The sequence below is a fragment of the Streptopelia decaocto genome (genome assembly GCF_964273445.1).
Source record: "Streptopelia decaocto genome assembly, chromosome: 25".
Lineage (NCBI taxonomy): Eukaryota > Metazoa > Chordata > Aves > Columbiformes > Columbidae > Streptopelia > Streptopelia decaocto.
Window position 1 is genome coordinate 1,875,741 of NC_138680.1, and position 16,549 is coordinate 1,892,289.

Genomic DNA, 16,549 nt, shown 5'->3' on the forward strand with positions numbered 1-16,549 from the left:
TGTAATTTTTGCTTCATATATAAAGTGTCCTAAAGCCACACTAAGATGCCATCCTATAAGTTCTTCCATTTTCTCCATACATATCCATTCTCATATCAACCAAGAATACTTCAAGCCTTGTAGGAAACATTCAGTACCATGGAAATGATGTATTTTTGTTCTCAGGGTCAGGTCTTGCTGAGGGTAGAACTTGGACCGACAAATTTATCACCCTATTAATGGACCGAAAAATAAACTTGAGTCCCTCAGTTCTGCCAAATCTCCTCCTAAGTGTTGCACAGGAATCGATGCCTCGTCTTTATATTGTAGAAAGCTCTTAAATCTTAAAGAACGTGAAGAACAAGAGATCAAAGGAAGCGTTGGAAAATGACGTGTACAAGGAGAAAATGTAAAGCTAAAATAGTGGCAGCGTTTGGATGTTTTGAAATACTGGGTGTAATTCTTGTGGATCACATAGTGTAGCAGCTCCGATTGTGTTCCCTGGAGCTCCTGTGATGTGGATGGGGGCATCAAAAACCCAACCTGGATGGGCAGCTCCCAGCTTAATAAAATCTACCCTAAGGCTGAAGTTAGACTTTAAAACACCTTTTCAATTCTGTTATCATGTAGCCCAAGGAGTATTCAAGGATTTAAGAGAAAATATTTTATTTCTTTTTATCATGCATTTTGAAAACTGATTTTTGTTTCCTCTCTCTCTTTTTTATTTCTTTCCCCTTCCTGTGGAGGCAAGTAGTTACCACTTTATTCTGAACAGAATGAAGACGGGACATATCTTTGAGCAAGAATTACTGAGGTGTGTCATAATCTTGGCATTTCCATATGCTCTGAAAGCGGCTCGAAGGTTTAACGCACGCATATTGTCCAATCCATCATCTTCCGCGCAGCATTTTTACTTTTAGCAAGGGACGCACATCATGAGGCTCAGCAAGTTGCAGAAGTGGGTTCTCACCGCGGACAGATGGTGTTTAAGATGCCTGACGAGAGGTCTGGCTTTCTCGGCAATGTCAGAGGAGACGGCGGCTCCTGGGTTTGCCTGGTGTTTGGAGCAACGCTGAGCCCAGCAAAGAGTCTTTGACCAACTTTGGAGGCAGCGGAGACGTGAAGCCAACAACCACCATCCACCCCCGTTCTGGCATCCCGGAAAGAAGGGCAGAATATGGAATGTGAGATGCTGAGCTGGGGGGTCTTGACCACCCAAAGTGAAGCATTTTTTCCTCCCTATTGCAAGTGGAAAAGATGTCCTAATGAGCTCCACCGTACATTCCAAACCAGAGATAAACTGGCATTATTTGCGCCATTCGTCTCAAATAACTTGCAAGATTTTTATGCTTTGAAACTATCCACGGACTTGCAAATGTCCTTCCGATCTCAGATCCCATTTTACTTTATTGAAGTAGAACATGATTTTTAATCAGCTTGTGTGTACTTTGAGGATGTCGAGTCAATGCAGTTGCAGTGGTTTCCCGGGCAGGAATCCTCACCGGTAGATGTGCTGTACACAAAATAAGGCTGCCCATGTCCTAGTACTCTTATTAACATAGGAACTGGAGCTGGGAGAAACTAAGCTGGTGCAATATCAAGGAGAAAGGGACATTACTTAACCTCTCAATTTCATCCAGGAGAAGCCTGCAGTATATTTAGGAGCATCCTCAATTCATAGGCATTGCTTAGGATCCTTCTATACCCCATATTAAGGAGGCAGTGAACAGAAAGGCCTTAAGAAATCTTTGAGAATTTTAACATCTGTGCGCTGCTTTGACTTCTTTAAAAAATGAAACAAAAGTGAGATGTGGGAAATCAGAAGCGTGCGAGCGCTTTCCGTGTGAGTCTCTCTAATGCGCTGTCATATTTATTATTTTTAGATGCTCTCTTGTTCCTCACATGTGTGCTGACATGGAATTAGGGATTCATCACCAGCAAATAAAACTAAATGGAATGGAACGAGGCTTCCAAGGAGCTGCCTCTTCAAGCTGTTGAGTCTTCAGACTGAGGTACAAAGAGCAGCTTTTTGTAACGCAGATCGCAATATAGATCTTAATTTTCCATCTTGGATGCTTCCTGCTATCTTAGTCATTAATAAAATAAATTCAACTATAAATAAATAGAAGAGTTTAACTCTTAATGAGGTTGTAGGGGTGGAAACCAGTAAAACTGGGGGACATGTGCAGTCACAGCAATGGGAAGAATAAGAACCATCTGCCCATATTAGTTCAAGCACAGGACTAGAACTGTCTATTCAAATCTAGTAAGGGCGGTGCAGCTCTTGAAATTTCAGAGGTTGTCAAAAAAGAGAAGAAAAATGAGTGTGAGCATCCAGATTAATTGTGTTTGAGAGACAACAGTAGAAGATGTTCCTTCTCAAAATAAGACCTATAGGTTACTCCAGCCCATGCGAAAAATCACAGTTTCTATTGAGTCCCTTCTCTGTCGTGGGTTTGTCCGTCTGCCGTGAGCTACGGGAGACTTTATTTATTCACTTTATTGCGGTTGTTCCGAAGGGTAGGAAGGTTTCAGTTTTAAAAACCACTCCTGTCCCCAGCCATCCCCCCCAAGTAAACCAAATCTTTTCGTTAAATCGCCTTTCTCACAACTAACAGCAGAGGACAGCAAAGCCTTGTCCGTTCTCTTCGTCTGCGAACTTGTGAGAGGTTGAACATCTCCCTGATGTAACTGGGATGCGATGGGACGGAGCCTTCTTGCCACCAGCTGCCTTGAGCCCATTCGTGTGGCTGAAATGCCGAGAAGGGTCAATATTTGTACAAATCCTATTAAAAACCGTATGTGTGGATGAAAGCTTTATGCTCTGCGCTTGGGCCCAGGGACATATTGTGAATCTCAGCCGGTCAGAATTGGACACGGTTCTCCCCCTTTGTGCCAGGGATCAAAGAACGTGAGCCGAGCCGGGGCGGCCGGGTGAAGAGCAGAGGGACGAGCCGGGTAGATTCGGGACAATTGGACCGGGGTGACGAGGCCACCGAGGTGGCACAGGGTCCAGATGGTCTCGGAGTGAAAAGAAGCAATGAAAACATTCCTGGCAATGTCAACCGGGTGTTTTGTTTTAGAAGAGAGTCTCGGAGCGGCCGGAAATGGAGATCTCAGGCTGAACCCCTTGTGTTGGAAGCTTTGGTGGAGTTTTATCAGCCAACCAGTTACTTTTATTGCAATTTGGTTTGGGGGAAATTCAGAAAGCTGGAGAAGGCACTTAATGCTTGAATAAAATAGAGGTGATCTGCTTGTTTTTCGTTTTGCTGGAGGAAACCACAAGTTTTGTGCCAGGGAAAGGGCCCAGGGAGAACTACACAACACCACAAATGCAAATGAACGAACAAAACCCGCCGTCACCGTTGAGATGATGGCAGCGTCTCAATCCCATCTCGTCTCTGTAATGTGTTTATGATCCAGCTTTGCTCAGTGAAACACGGGGATCAATTCCACTTTTGCTCCATATTCCATTATTCATTCTGGTTTTCTTGCATCAACACAGGGATATTATTCTTTGGCTTTGTAAAACAGAAATTGCTTTCTTCCTCACAAAGTGCCGCTAAACCCAGAGTTATGCAGTATAGGATCCAGCCCTTTCTAAGCACATTTAATTTAAAAATATAATCAACTGTTGACCTAGTTTGTTCACATTAAGTTTTAAGAAACAATTTCGTTGGCTAAATGCATTGCTGTTTAGAGATCACGTACACGCGCTGAAGGTTGTTGAACGGAGTTTGGGTTTCTGATATAAATGTGGCACTAAAACTCAGGCCTGGCTGAGATTCAGGCTCAGAGAGGGTTTTTGAGGATGTTTTGTGGTACTCAGGTTCTGAGCAATGTGAAAGAGTTTTGTGGGGCTTTTTGGTTATTATTTCTCCAGTCAGTCCCCTGGGTGAGTTGTTCTGATGAAACCTGGCAGATACATAAAACCTGCAGAGATCCCATCCCTGTAACGGTGTCAGAGTAGAATTTGTAGAGGCAACAAATACGAAAAAGGGTTTTTTTCCCCTAATATAAAGCTGCAAACAGTGAAGAGAATTGCACTGCTCTGCCCTATGGCAACACATCAATGGTGAGTTCTCCACCCGCCTCCTTTTTCTCATGACAAAATTGTTCATTTATTCTCTATACAGAATAATAACACTCCCTAGTAGGAATATTATTTCCTTATTCTTAATCGTACAGTCCTCATAGGGCTGCTTTGAATACACAGCGTGTGCATGAACTATTCTTTTAAATAGTCCATCTGACCAAAGGAAAATAACATTTCGCTATCCAGATTTGGGAAGCGTTCAAACACAGTTAAGGAATTGATTTCCTTCATCGCTTCGTCCCATCATTCTTGCTGCCTTCTGGTGGTAAATTATTCACTCGCCACTCGCAGCGTCCGAGAGTCTCTTGTATTTAATTTGCTGGGAGGATATTGTCAGGGCAGTCACACCAAGAGCCTCTTGATGTATTTGCTAATAGAGCCACGCTGACAATATCTCCTATGATATAATTGATTGGTAAAGTAGCAATGTTCCCAGTGTGGCCTAGCAGGTAAACACGCAATAAATTAAAAAATAAAGTGGGGGAAATAGTTGTCCAAAGGATAATAAACTAAGGTGATGTACAAAGTGCTAAAACCCAAGGGCTTATGCAGCTGTAGCCATTCAAAGGCACTTACCAAATTACAGAAACTAAACAGGATTTGGCTGAATTAGCAGTGAGGTAGGAGACCTCTCGGGAAACCCCAGGTGCTGCTTATTCTCTAATTAGGTGTTTAATTAGTGCCCCGGGGGGAGCTGGGAAGTGAGTGAAGCTGTTTGTGCCCTGTGATTCTGTGAGAGGAGCTGCAGCGTTTCTGTCACCCAGTAGTTTGAAGGTAACATATATTCATGTTTCTTACAACATGCTAATGCTAAACATACTAATATTACTACTAATAAGTATTTTCTGTGGTGCCTTTGGAGATGTTGGTGTCTGGAGGTCTTTGGTGAACCAAGCTGAGCCTTTTACTGGGGAGCAGCCTGCCAAGGTCTGTCTGTGTTTGGAAAAGTGTGTTTGGGATGAAAGGAGACCCTTGATATTTTATTTGTGCTAGAAAAGCTTGTGCTGTGTTACAAAATGAGCATGTCGACGGTTTTGTCAAATGGGTACGTGGTGGGTCCCTGGTTTGTATTTAGGAGCTACTAAAATAAAGGTGACTGGCAGTGGTGATACACAACGTGCCTCTTTCCATTTGATTTTGGTGTTGCTTACCATTTTAAGATCTTTTTTTGCTCCTTTGCTGTGTCTATTAAAATAGTAGGAGTATTCTGGTACTGTTCCTAATTTACCTTAAGTCTGCTTCGCGCCACTTTTTACAGTACTAAAAAGACCAGAGGGACTTTTACATGTCTCTAATAGTATTAGAATCCATGAGAATAAAATCAAGTTTGTCCAGTTAGAAGGTTCATATCTTGGTGTAATCCAAACCTGCTGATGCTCCAGCTGCTGGGATTGCTCCCTATGTTTGTATGTGCATTTGAGGACCACAGATGATGTCCTGCTGGCCAGGAGCTCAGGTCTCTGCGACATCTGCCATCCTGTTCATATCTCCATTTAAACTTCTGGGAAATATGGAGCCTCACGGTGTGTTTTTGTCAATCGGGATGAGGAAAATAATCCTTCCCCCCCACCCCTTTGGTAGCATTCGGGAGCTTCTCTGGATATGTTTTGTAATATTTAGCCATGCAGAAGTGCTGCTGTTTTTCTAGTTCTGAGTGTAACTCATCTGTTCTCAGCTTTTTCAACAGCAAACCCCTGTCGCTTTGGAAAACCTGTTTATGACAAACGATAACAGTCATTTGTTTGCCACCCGGACTGATTTGTGATGGCGCTGGTCTAGGAGATCAGGCTGGGTCAACACCTCTATTTCAAGAACCTGTGAGATGCTGAGGTCGAGTCAAAGCACTTCAATTCTTTTATTCCGTGAGAGGGGCACTATGGTTTTCAACCAGCAGTTCTAACAGTCCCAGGCAGACTTAATGCCCTGTGTGTGTTGTCTTTTCTCAGCATTATATTCTTTAAAAAAAGAGAACATTAGCACTCTCAAATGTATATGACTATGCAACGTGTTTCATCTCACGTGATTTAAGTAAACATCATCTTGTGGAATATTTGTTCCTTTTTCAAATGCGTTAATTTCTGTAGATGTCAGTAGTTACAGAATAGTCTAAAATCTAATGAATTCTGATCTCCCCCTCCATTGTGGAGGTGCTTGCAGAAAACAGCAGCAATAGTATCTCATGGGAATGGATTGCAGCGGAGGACAGGAATACAAATGTTGAGCGTACTGGCAGCTTGATATAGGGGGGAATACGAGCTACCGCATTTCTATTTGGGCAATAGGATGGTTTGTGTAATCATGGGGAAATAGTTGTCTCTTTGAAATTCATCCTTTTTTTTCCCCAGCACTCCATTTTTTTGGTGTTATGAACCTTTCCTATGCACTACGGTAACATTGCAGAGCCAAGCTGGAAAGAGCGTTTGAGTGGTCCCCCTTGGGCTATCGGGTTTTATGGAGACAGGACACCAAGGAGCCCTGAACTGCCCATTACTTGGAGCAGGAATGGTCTGCAGTGAGATTGATAGAGCCACGTGCCTCCATATACAGCGCGAGCTGCATAAATTACAGCCTCTTAACGATAAGGCGCAGCTAAATCTCAACTGAAGCGTAGTTGTGCCTTTATTTCAGTTTGCTCTAATGCATGAGTATGTAAATATGTATGCCAGGAGATGAAACTGTCTCTGAGACTGGGGGTGAGTGTAGCTGGGGTATAAACAAATGAAAATCGCAATCAAACCTCTAGAATTTACCGTATTTGAACCACACCGGATCTCAAACAGCTGGGTGTTTGTAACATGGCAGGATGCTTTATGGTGGTGCATTCCCACAAGGTGAATTAAAATAAGGACTAAAAAGCCCCTATAAATCAGATTTTTATAGCTGCCTCAACCACCTGCAAACTGTTGGTACTTGTTTTCAAAATCCACCATCATTCTGCTGTCAAATTGATTTTTGGTTTCATTAGCAGAGCTGGCATCGCCTGTGCTGGCATAATCTACTGGCCGCATAAATTACTAGGAGTGTAATTGTAAGCAATGTCTTAATTTTGTCAACAGCATTCCCGAGTGCCAACGGTACCCTTTATGCACTATTTTTAAGTGTCTTGGCTGGATGTTTTTTTTCAGCAAATTTTACCTCAATGAGGAATAACAGAAAGAATTAGGTGAGCCTGTGGTAGTTAGTACAGGCGGGGAGATGCTGCACGTGAAACTCAAGAGGAACGTTTAGCAAGGGACTCTCCAGTATTTGTAAACAGCTGCAAATTCAAAAGGTAACTTTTAAAGTACTGGGGATAAGTGAAGGAGCATTTTTGGTAGTACGGAGGTACCAGAAAGTGTTGCAAATGGAAGTAGGTAGTGAGTTTTACCCCAGGTGGGAGAGCTCAGCTCTGGTTCATGGTCAGAATTGCATGAGCTGGATGGTGGAGGAAGAGCTTGGTTCCCCATGGCTGCGCAGCCATCGCACCATCAGGAGGTTGTTTGCTCAGATCAGTGTTTTGCAACCTGGCACGAAGTCTGTAAAATCTGTACGACCCTCCGGCATGTTATACGTGGCCTAAATAAAAATCCAGGGGTGTTATGCTTTATCCCTCCTTCAGGTTTCACTAACATTAGCTGCATTGAATGTATGGATGATGATAATGGGCCTGCATCTTAAATTTGGTGAACCATCTTGAAATTGTTCTGTAGGAACAAGGTGTCTATAAATATGTCATTAATGAACAGGGGGAAGCTAGCAGCTAGTAATCAATTCTATGTACCATAAATTTCCAGGTTCCAGTATAAGCTGGGGAATGACCTGTTAGACAGCAGCGTAGGGGAAAGGGACGTGGGGGTCCTGGGGACAGCAGGGTGACCATGAGCCAGCACTGGGCCCTTGTGGCCAGGAAGCCAATGGGACCTGGGGTGGGTTAGAAGGGGGTGGTCAGTAGGTCAGAGAGGTTCTCCTGCCCCTCTGCTCTGCCCTGGGGAGACCACACCTGGAATCTTGTGTCCAGTTGTGGCCCCTCAGTTCCAGCAGGACAGGGAACTGCTGCAGAGAGTCCAGCGCAGGGCAACAAAGATGCTGAAGGGAGTGGAGCATCTCCCGGGTGAGGAAAGGCTGAGGGAGCTGGGGCTCTGGAGCTGGACAAGAGGAGACTGAGGGGGGACTCATTCATGTTTCCAGATATCTAAAGGGGGAGTGTCAGGAGGATGGAGCCAGGCTCTTCTCAGTGACAACCAGTGATAGGACAAGGGGTAATGGGTTCAAACTGGAACACAGGAGGTTCCACTTAAATTTGAGAAGAAACTTGTTCGTGGTGAGGGTGTCAGAGCCTGGCCCAGGCTGCCCAGGGGGTTGTGGAGTCTCCTTCTGTGCAGACATTCCAACCCGCCTGGACACCTTCCTGTGTAACCTCATCTGGGTGTTCCTGCTCCATGGGGGGGTTGCACTGGATGAGCTTTCCAGGTCCTTTCCAATCCCTGACATTCTGGGATTCTGTAAGTCTTGGGTCGTGTGTGCTCATTAAGTTATTCTGTACTGCAATTGCTTTTTACAGTTGAAGGCTTGAAGTAGAAGGTATCTTTCTGTTTGGCTGTGAGTAAATGTAGGCAGGGCAGTGAGACTCATATTATGATGGGAGGGAATGCATTTGCCCTGTATATGTGGAGAGTTAACATTGTGGTGCATCTCTGCATGAAATAAATCATAGTAAGGGAGTTGATAGGTTTGTTCCCTTCCTCATTCAAAAGCATTAATTATTAGCAGTACTCTGTATATTAAATGGAATAGTAATGGATTTGTTACATGCGAAAGCAAGAGTCCTTCTGTTTCAATTTAAAACCTGCAGCAGGTTGTGCTAATGTGTGTTTTACAAGTAACCGTTTATTTGTCTGAAAAAGCGCAGGTAGAGCCAGGGAACTGCTGAAAGCTCCCCAGGCTGCGCTCCAGCCTCTCCCTCTTCTGTTGCTCTAAACCAAAATGCACCGAGATGACCGTGGCAGAAAGAGCTTTTCCCATTATCCATCAGGACTGGATTCCGGCTGCCAATACACAGGGAGGCAATTTAGCCGTCTGCTCAAGTATGTGATCTAAGTCACGCTGAGGTTAAAGCCTTATCTAAATCCTGTTAAAGCCAGTGCTAAGACCCCATAAACTTAATTGGGTTTAGTGTAGATCTACTTTACGGATTTCTTTTTGTACCTTAGCACGTTTGTATTTTTTGATCGGTCGGTACCTTCTGATAAGCTGTCATTAAACTCTGGGACAGCACCATGTATTCTTACCTTTATTCTTTTAAATTATGGTGTTATATGTGATGCATAATCTGGAAGGACAACTAAGGTGTTGATAGTCAAGAAGAACTATCCACAAGAAGTGAGCCTGAACCTTTTTGCCATTAAAACAATCTCAGCCTAGTTTAGTAACCTGGTAGTAGTGGTTTATGTTGGCTACTTGGGGTAGGGTTCAGTCCTGCTCCTATTTACTGATTTTTGGATTTTAATGTGTATGAAAGGCTTAACTGCTGAAAATCAATGCATTTCTTTCTATTTGTTATATGAGCTGCCTTAGACTTCGCACTACAGCCATTTGTCAAAAGTAAAGCTGAAATACTGAGTACAGACAGCACAGTGTTAACCTCACTCACAGGGGAGAAATCTTCTATCATTCAGCACCATAAGGTTAAGCAAGTTATTTTCCATTGTATTTCCATTAACTTCAGTAAACTTAAGTCCACCTCACAACAAAGGGGCCGTGGTGAAGTTTTTATTTGCATCTTTATTCTTTTAAGTAGGATTATTGAGATACAGGTAGGAACAAAATATTGCTCGTACACCTCTAGCACAGGGTGTTGAACACAGTGGAGCATTTTATGTGAACTTCTTAGAGCTCAGCCTCCTATGAACATGTTTTATTCATCAGCCTAAAGCTCTTGTGAAGAAATAAGTGTCAGCAATTACGAAATATTTGCCGCGTTTAATTTATTCCTCAAATTCTTTTGTGGCTTAATAGTTGAGGAAAAAGTTTGCAAGGTGATAGTGCAAGACTCCATCTGTTCAGACAGATTAAAGGAACCAGAGGACAACTTTTAAAGGATGAATACTAACGGTATTGTTATTGCTCTTGCTGAGTTTAATTACGGAGAATAGGGACCGATAAATATGTCGGCAGGACATATTGATTGCTCTGTGAATGTACACATCCATTTGAAGGCAAAGTCAAAGATGTTTCAGCTGGATATGACCTACCAAGACAAGCATAAAGCTGAAAGGTGCGTATTTGGCGAAGCAGAGGGTTGGCTTTGTGTTACGTGCTGCTCTACGGTGCTTTAGAAGGTCAGTGACTGGAGATAGTCTAGTCCAACCCGCTGCTCAAAGCAAGGTCAAGTAGAACAGGTTGCTCAAGACCACGTCCTTTGGGTTTTGAATATCTCCAATGACTGGGACTCTGCAGCCTCTGAGGGCAGCGTGTTCACGTGTTTGAATGCCCTCACTGTAAGGAAGCTTTGAATGCATGTATGTCCTGTATTTCAGCTTGTGCCCGATGTTCCTTGTCGCATCTCTGGGCAGCAGATCAGAATCTTGCTCTGTCTTCTTTATTCCCCATCAGATATGTAGACACATTGAGATCCCCCAAGCCTCCTGTTCAGGCCAGACAGTCCTGGCGCTCTCACGCTCTCCTTATCTGAACGATGCTCCAGTCCCGTATCCCATCATCATCTTTGTGGTGTTCCTTTGCACTTGTTTCAGTGTCTAATACACGGAAGGTTGGGCTTTGGAATATTTTATGTTGCATTCAGGCTTAAAAAAATGCTTTGGCTAAAAAGAATCACAGAATTAGGGATTGGAAGGGACCTTAAAAGATCATCTAGTCCAATCGTGATAGACAGATAGAAATCAGAAATTACCTTCAAATGTGTCTGTTAAATTAACCCGTATTCCCAAGAAGTTCTGCCTTTGAGGATACTATAAATTAATATCCAGTGCAATGACACATTGATTAAAAAATAAGTAAATTTCTGAACGAAACCGTCTTTAGTCACTAAGGAACTTTCAGAATTTCTGCCAAACTTGCAATGAATTCTCAACCTATCTTTGTTATAAAGAGCGAATTTATAAAAAACCCCACAAATTTCCCCAATGAGACCAATTATTAGAGCTTTTGATGTTTGTTATAATCACTTTGAGGAGGGCAATAAGTACGTATGTTTTAGCAGAAGTCATTAAGAGTTTTCATTTTAAAAGTTGAAGGTTGCCAATGTGTGTTTTATTTTCCTCAAAGGTTATCTGGGTTTTCTCCCCTATAGGAACCAAATGCCCTAAAGACACACTGCATTGCATATCCAATTATAGCTGCTTTCCTAACTAATAGTTTTTAGATATTCATGTTTAATGATTTTTATGCCTCTTGAAAATGCCAGCAATATTGCTCATAAATCATTGTCCTTTCCTTTAGCTCTCCTGGATTAATATAAATTCACTTTAATTACAATTCTAGTTGGAGCAACTGCATTTAATCCTACCTGGTTTTCGAGGCAGGTATTTGGTTTGGTGCAGCTCATTAAATAGCGGTGATATAGGTTAATGTCATGAGTAGACGCAGAATGGGATGCTGGGGAAGGTGATGCTGGAGAGATTGCAGCTTGCCTTGAGAAGCATTAATTCTTTAGTTATGCACAATTATGCTCTGTGTTTTGTTGGATATTTTCTGTATCTGTGTGAGTCAGCTTTGTATGCAATTCTTATATATCTTTGAACTAACTGCATGAAATGCGTTAATGATAATCACAACCATAGGCACCGCTTCTCTCAGGGTGTCCATAGGCAGTGGTGCAACAAGCAGTGCATCATATTTTAAATAAGTTGTTCTCACTTGGAGGTCAGGAGTTGGGGGGAAGAACCAAGATTCATGAGGTTTGCAGGTGTCGGGCTGAGTCAGCAGGGTTTGGTGTTACAGAATCCATACTTTGATGTATAGAAGTGCATGGAGGGAGCTTCTTCCCCACCTGGGATATCCACTGGAGTAGAAACGCTCTCATTTCATACCTGTGCTGCACTACAGCAAACACCGGGGAGAAAATCAACTACAGCAGAGATGTATTGAACATGATAAAACTGCTTCTGATTTATATTCATGGGGAGTGGAATCAAACTGGTGCCAAAGGTGGAAACAGAGGTGTAAAACCTTATGTAGCCCACTGCCTCTTTAAGAAAACATCTATTTCTTTTGCTAAATATCAATCCGGGGGAAAAAGGCCTGTGTGTGTTTCATTTTTCTTTGCTGACGTTTTGATGGGATTAAATCCATGGTGCTGCAAAGAAATATTGCCGAGCGAACCTCGCAGCCCGAGCAACAGCGCGGTGTCCGTCCAGAGCCAGCAAAGGCACAGCGGCTTGATCTTTAGCGTAATTAGTGAAAGCAGAGTCACGCTCTAACCTGTGAACCCCCTTTTCTCTGCCTGGAGCAGTTCTGTTAAACACTGACTATCTTCTTTCTGTCAACGGGCAAAAATATTAACAGCTTAACACTCGGCAAGACGTTCGGGGAGTCCGATGCAGATGTGTAATCAGAAACTCCTGCTTATATTGAATAATTTCATTTCTCTAGCGGTTCATTTCTGGGTTACTGATGAAGTCAGATTTCAGGAGGCTGATGTGATATTTATAGTGATTTTTCTCTTTTTAAAGATAAAGTGTTGCGGCTCTAGATTTCTTTGCATGTCTCGGTTCCCTGAGGAAGTGTTGCTTCTGGCATTTGACTAGGCACTGCAATACATTCTTCCCAATGCTTTCGCAGTGGAAAAACACTTGTGTGAAAGACCAGTCCTGCTGGCTCGAAGACCAGCAGCCTTATGGCCAAAGCACTATCTGAGCCTCTGGCTCTATTTTTTCAACTCCTTTTACATTTTTCTGACACTGAGAATCGCCAGAGAGAATTTTTGATCTGAAGGGAGAATAACCAGCTCACACTGATATTGTACTTGACCCAATTTCAAGAAGAAAACCACCTTCCAACCAGCCTTGCCAATTTGTCTTTGACTGCCTGATGCTCTGGCCCTGCTGTTATTTTCCTCGCCCTAGCTGCAAGATTTTATCTTCTAAGCATTCATTGGCTTTTCTATATACATTAAAAATAGCCAGGTTATTGATTGCATACGTAATCACAGCCTCTTCTTCCATAAAGCAAGGTAGCTATTCTACCGTGGCAGGTCTTGGTTTCTTCTGAAACGAAGAAATAAACTGAATGGCAGAGTCAATTATACTGTTAAGTGGCATTCTTTATTAGTGCTGGGGAACAGTGGGATCATCCTCTATAAGTGCCCCAACGACTGGATGCTCTTGCATTGCTTATATACACATAATTATTACATATGCATTACAAGTTTGAAAACTGACATACATCTATACGAAGGAATAATTGCTAGTTAGAATTATTTAGCTTCTTACAATACACTTATTAATTATTAGTTAAATATAAACTAAGCACTCTGCTTCTAAACAATGCATCCCTTAATCTTCTGTCTCTTGTCATGCAGAAGGATCTAAGACTTGAAAAATATCCTCTTGTCTTGCAGGTGGTCAGAAAACTTTTATCTCATGTCAATTGGTTGATGGGTATGTCTTCTGTAGTTTAATCACAGTATACATTAATTCGGCAGCTTCTCCTTGAAGAAACCCAGAGCTCTTCTGTCTGAAGCAGTCGGCATCCATCCACCTCTCCAATGCTTGTAAGAGATAGGATTGGTCATGCCCAGTTTGGTATTGAAAGGCTGAGTTGTTCTTTTTAGGGTCATAAAGTGAGAAAACGAATGAGCTGGAAATGGAGCCGAGAGGCCTGGTTCCCCATCTAGTGCTCATAAAGCCCCACGTTCCCCATCACCTTCCCTGCAGGTGGGTTCGGCCCAACAGAGCGCGGCTGCGGGGGAAGGTTAAGCGGGACTCGCAGCTTTGGAAAGCCAAGAACAAAACACGGGTTTCTTGGTGTCGAGCTGGTCGCTTTTCCCCAGGACTGGGCAGGCATCCCCGATCCCTGCGTGTGATCCCTCCATGTGGAAGGCTCGGTGTGCCGAGCTCTCTCCTCCTCTGACATTGAAGACGACACTAAGCTGCTTTTCAGTACATCGCATAAAATGCAAAGTGAATTTGATGAGGAGCCACTTACAGTTCTTTACAACATGTAGACAGAGTTATGAGGCTGAGCAGCAGCTTTGTTGATGAAAGAATAAAGTAGACTTTTTTTTTCCTTCCCCCTTTGAAATGGGCAGAATAAAAATTTTAATTACTTGTTTGTCTATAAATAACTCAGAAAAGCTATAGGTTGTGTTTATACACGTGCACACACAAGTGAGATGCATATGCAGTGCCAGAAAATTGCTTGAGTCTCTTGTAGGTAGTAAATTCTCCATGTATTTATGGCCAATAGTAGATGTGGCCTCACGTGCTGATGGAGAACTCGCATGTCAAGGTGATGGGAGAGTCTCTTCTCTTCTGTAAAGGCAGCCAGGTGCCAGGCTTTCTATAGGTAGTTTATCCTACAAAGAGCTTGACTTTCCTTATAGACAGAAGAAGATTTCTCACCTCACCAGGTGTGAGAGTCGGTCCGAAGATGGAGCAGTATTTGCCTGAACATCACCATCGAGAACTTGGAGAGCTGAAGCTGAGACCAAAAGAACGCATGGACAATGAATTGGAGAGAGACCCGAGGAGAAGCATTGTGTTGCACTGTTTCTCTGCTACTAAGAATGGCTGCTGTGTGGACTTTGCTGCTTCAGCCAAAGGAGCCCCAGCCTCCTGAAAGCTGTTGTTATGAGGGTCTCTTCAACCCAGGGACAATCGCTGCTGTCCAGAAGATGTGTTCTCACCTGCAGCCTCAGTCACACGTGTCCCTCACCTGCTCCCCCAAACAACGGCCAACGAAAAGGAGCATGGCCAGAAGCTCCCCAAGGGCCCTGAGGTCACCCAATGGACCAGAGAAAGACCCCTGAGCGCTGGACATGTAAGCGTTGGCAAAAGGAAGTGTGAATCTTTTGAGCCTGCACAGTACGAGCCTGGGTTGTGGAAGACTGCCCTAAAACAATGGGAGCAAGGGGGGGTGAAGAAGCATAAAAGGTGACTCCAGAATGGACACCGTTGAAGATCTTCCCGCCAGAGGGTCCCGAACCAGGACAGAGGACCGGCCGGACTCCATGGGACCGCAGAGCAGAGGGACGCCTTTGGAACTCGACTGGTGATAAACGCAACCTCATTTCTCATCTTTACTTTTCCCTGTTTCTTTCCCCTTTTTCTTACTCTCTCTCTATCGTGTGCTGCTTTATTGGCGAATTAATAAAGTAACGCTGCTTGATTGAATCATAACCCCTTGGCATTTGGTCGCCTTAATTTTGCGCTCTGAGATCAAGGTAAAAAAGCCATCACGAGTCCATCGCCAAATGGACCATGACACCAGGCTAAAGAGCTGCTGGCACATCGGGCTCTGCCCCTATCCCTGGTCTTGCAGCCGTTCATCATCACCTTGCGCTCCTTAGCCCACAGTTCCTTCCTTCCCGATGGTTTATCATGTTTTTAAGAACCTCCCATACTCTACATTTGTGTTTAGACCTGTCAACACTCTCTTGGGCATCCAACGTGGTAGGAAGGTCTTGACGCGTGCGTGTGATGCTGAACTTTGCATTAAATATGTATGTATGGCCGCTTCCTTATGCGTGCGTGTTTCTGCCCAGTCTTTCCCCTCTCCCCAAATATTCTCCAACAATTATTTGCAAGATGAAGCGTGAAGGCATTCGTAGGTGAAATTAAGTGATTCGTGAATACACAAAGACTGATAATGGAAGATTTGAGGGAGGAGGAGTTGTGAATGAGGACAGGTAATTGTCTATAGAAATCCATGAATAGGGGCTTGCTACCTGTAATACAGACTGTGTGTTGCTTGCTTTCTTGAGAAGAAATGAGATTGAGTCATATATCAATTAACCTTAAGCCAGATAAGTAGCTGAGGATTAATTTACTAGATAATGCTGGAATCTGGGAGGATGTGGAGGATTTGTTGGGAACTATTTAAAGTATAATTAATGTTCCTTTTAAATATACAGAGAGATAAGAGAATTAGTGGAAAAATCTTTTTTTTTATTAGAAAAATGGAAGGTTTTCAAAGGAAAACAAATGTTTAAGCATCAGTTCGCAGCTGCTGGGAGGTGATGTGGTTTCACGCGGGACAAAGGAGCTTTCCAGGGTTAGACAGCAGAGGATCGTGTCTTGGTATTAAAAGGACATGCCTTAAATGCTGAGTTGCTGAGTGTTTTTGCAGGCTGCCCATCGGGATGCTGATAATGTTAATTGGGGCTTTTTGCTGGCGTGAGGCCTCTACACTCACACTTGGAACAGGATTTGCCGTGTGCCCATGGCTGCGATGCACTGAATAAACAGCTCGTGCTGGGGTCCCGAGCTCCTCAGCTTCTGCTGGTTTGTTGTCTTCCAGGGACGAGGTATCAGGAGA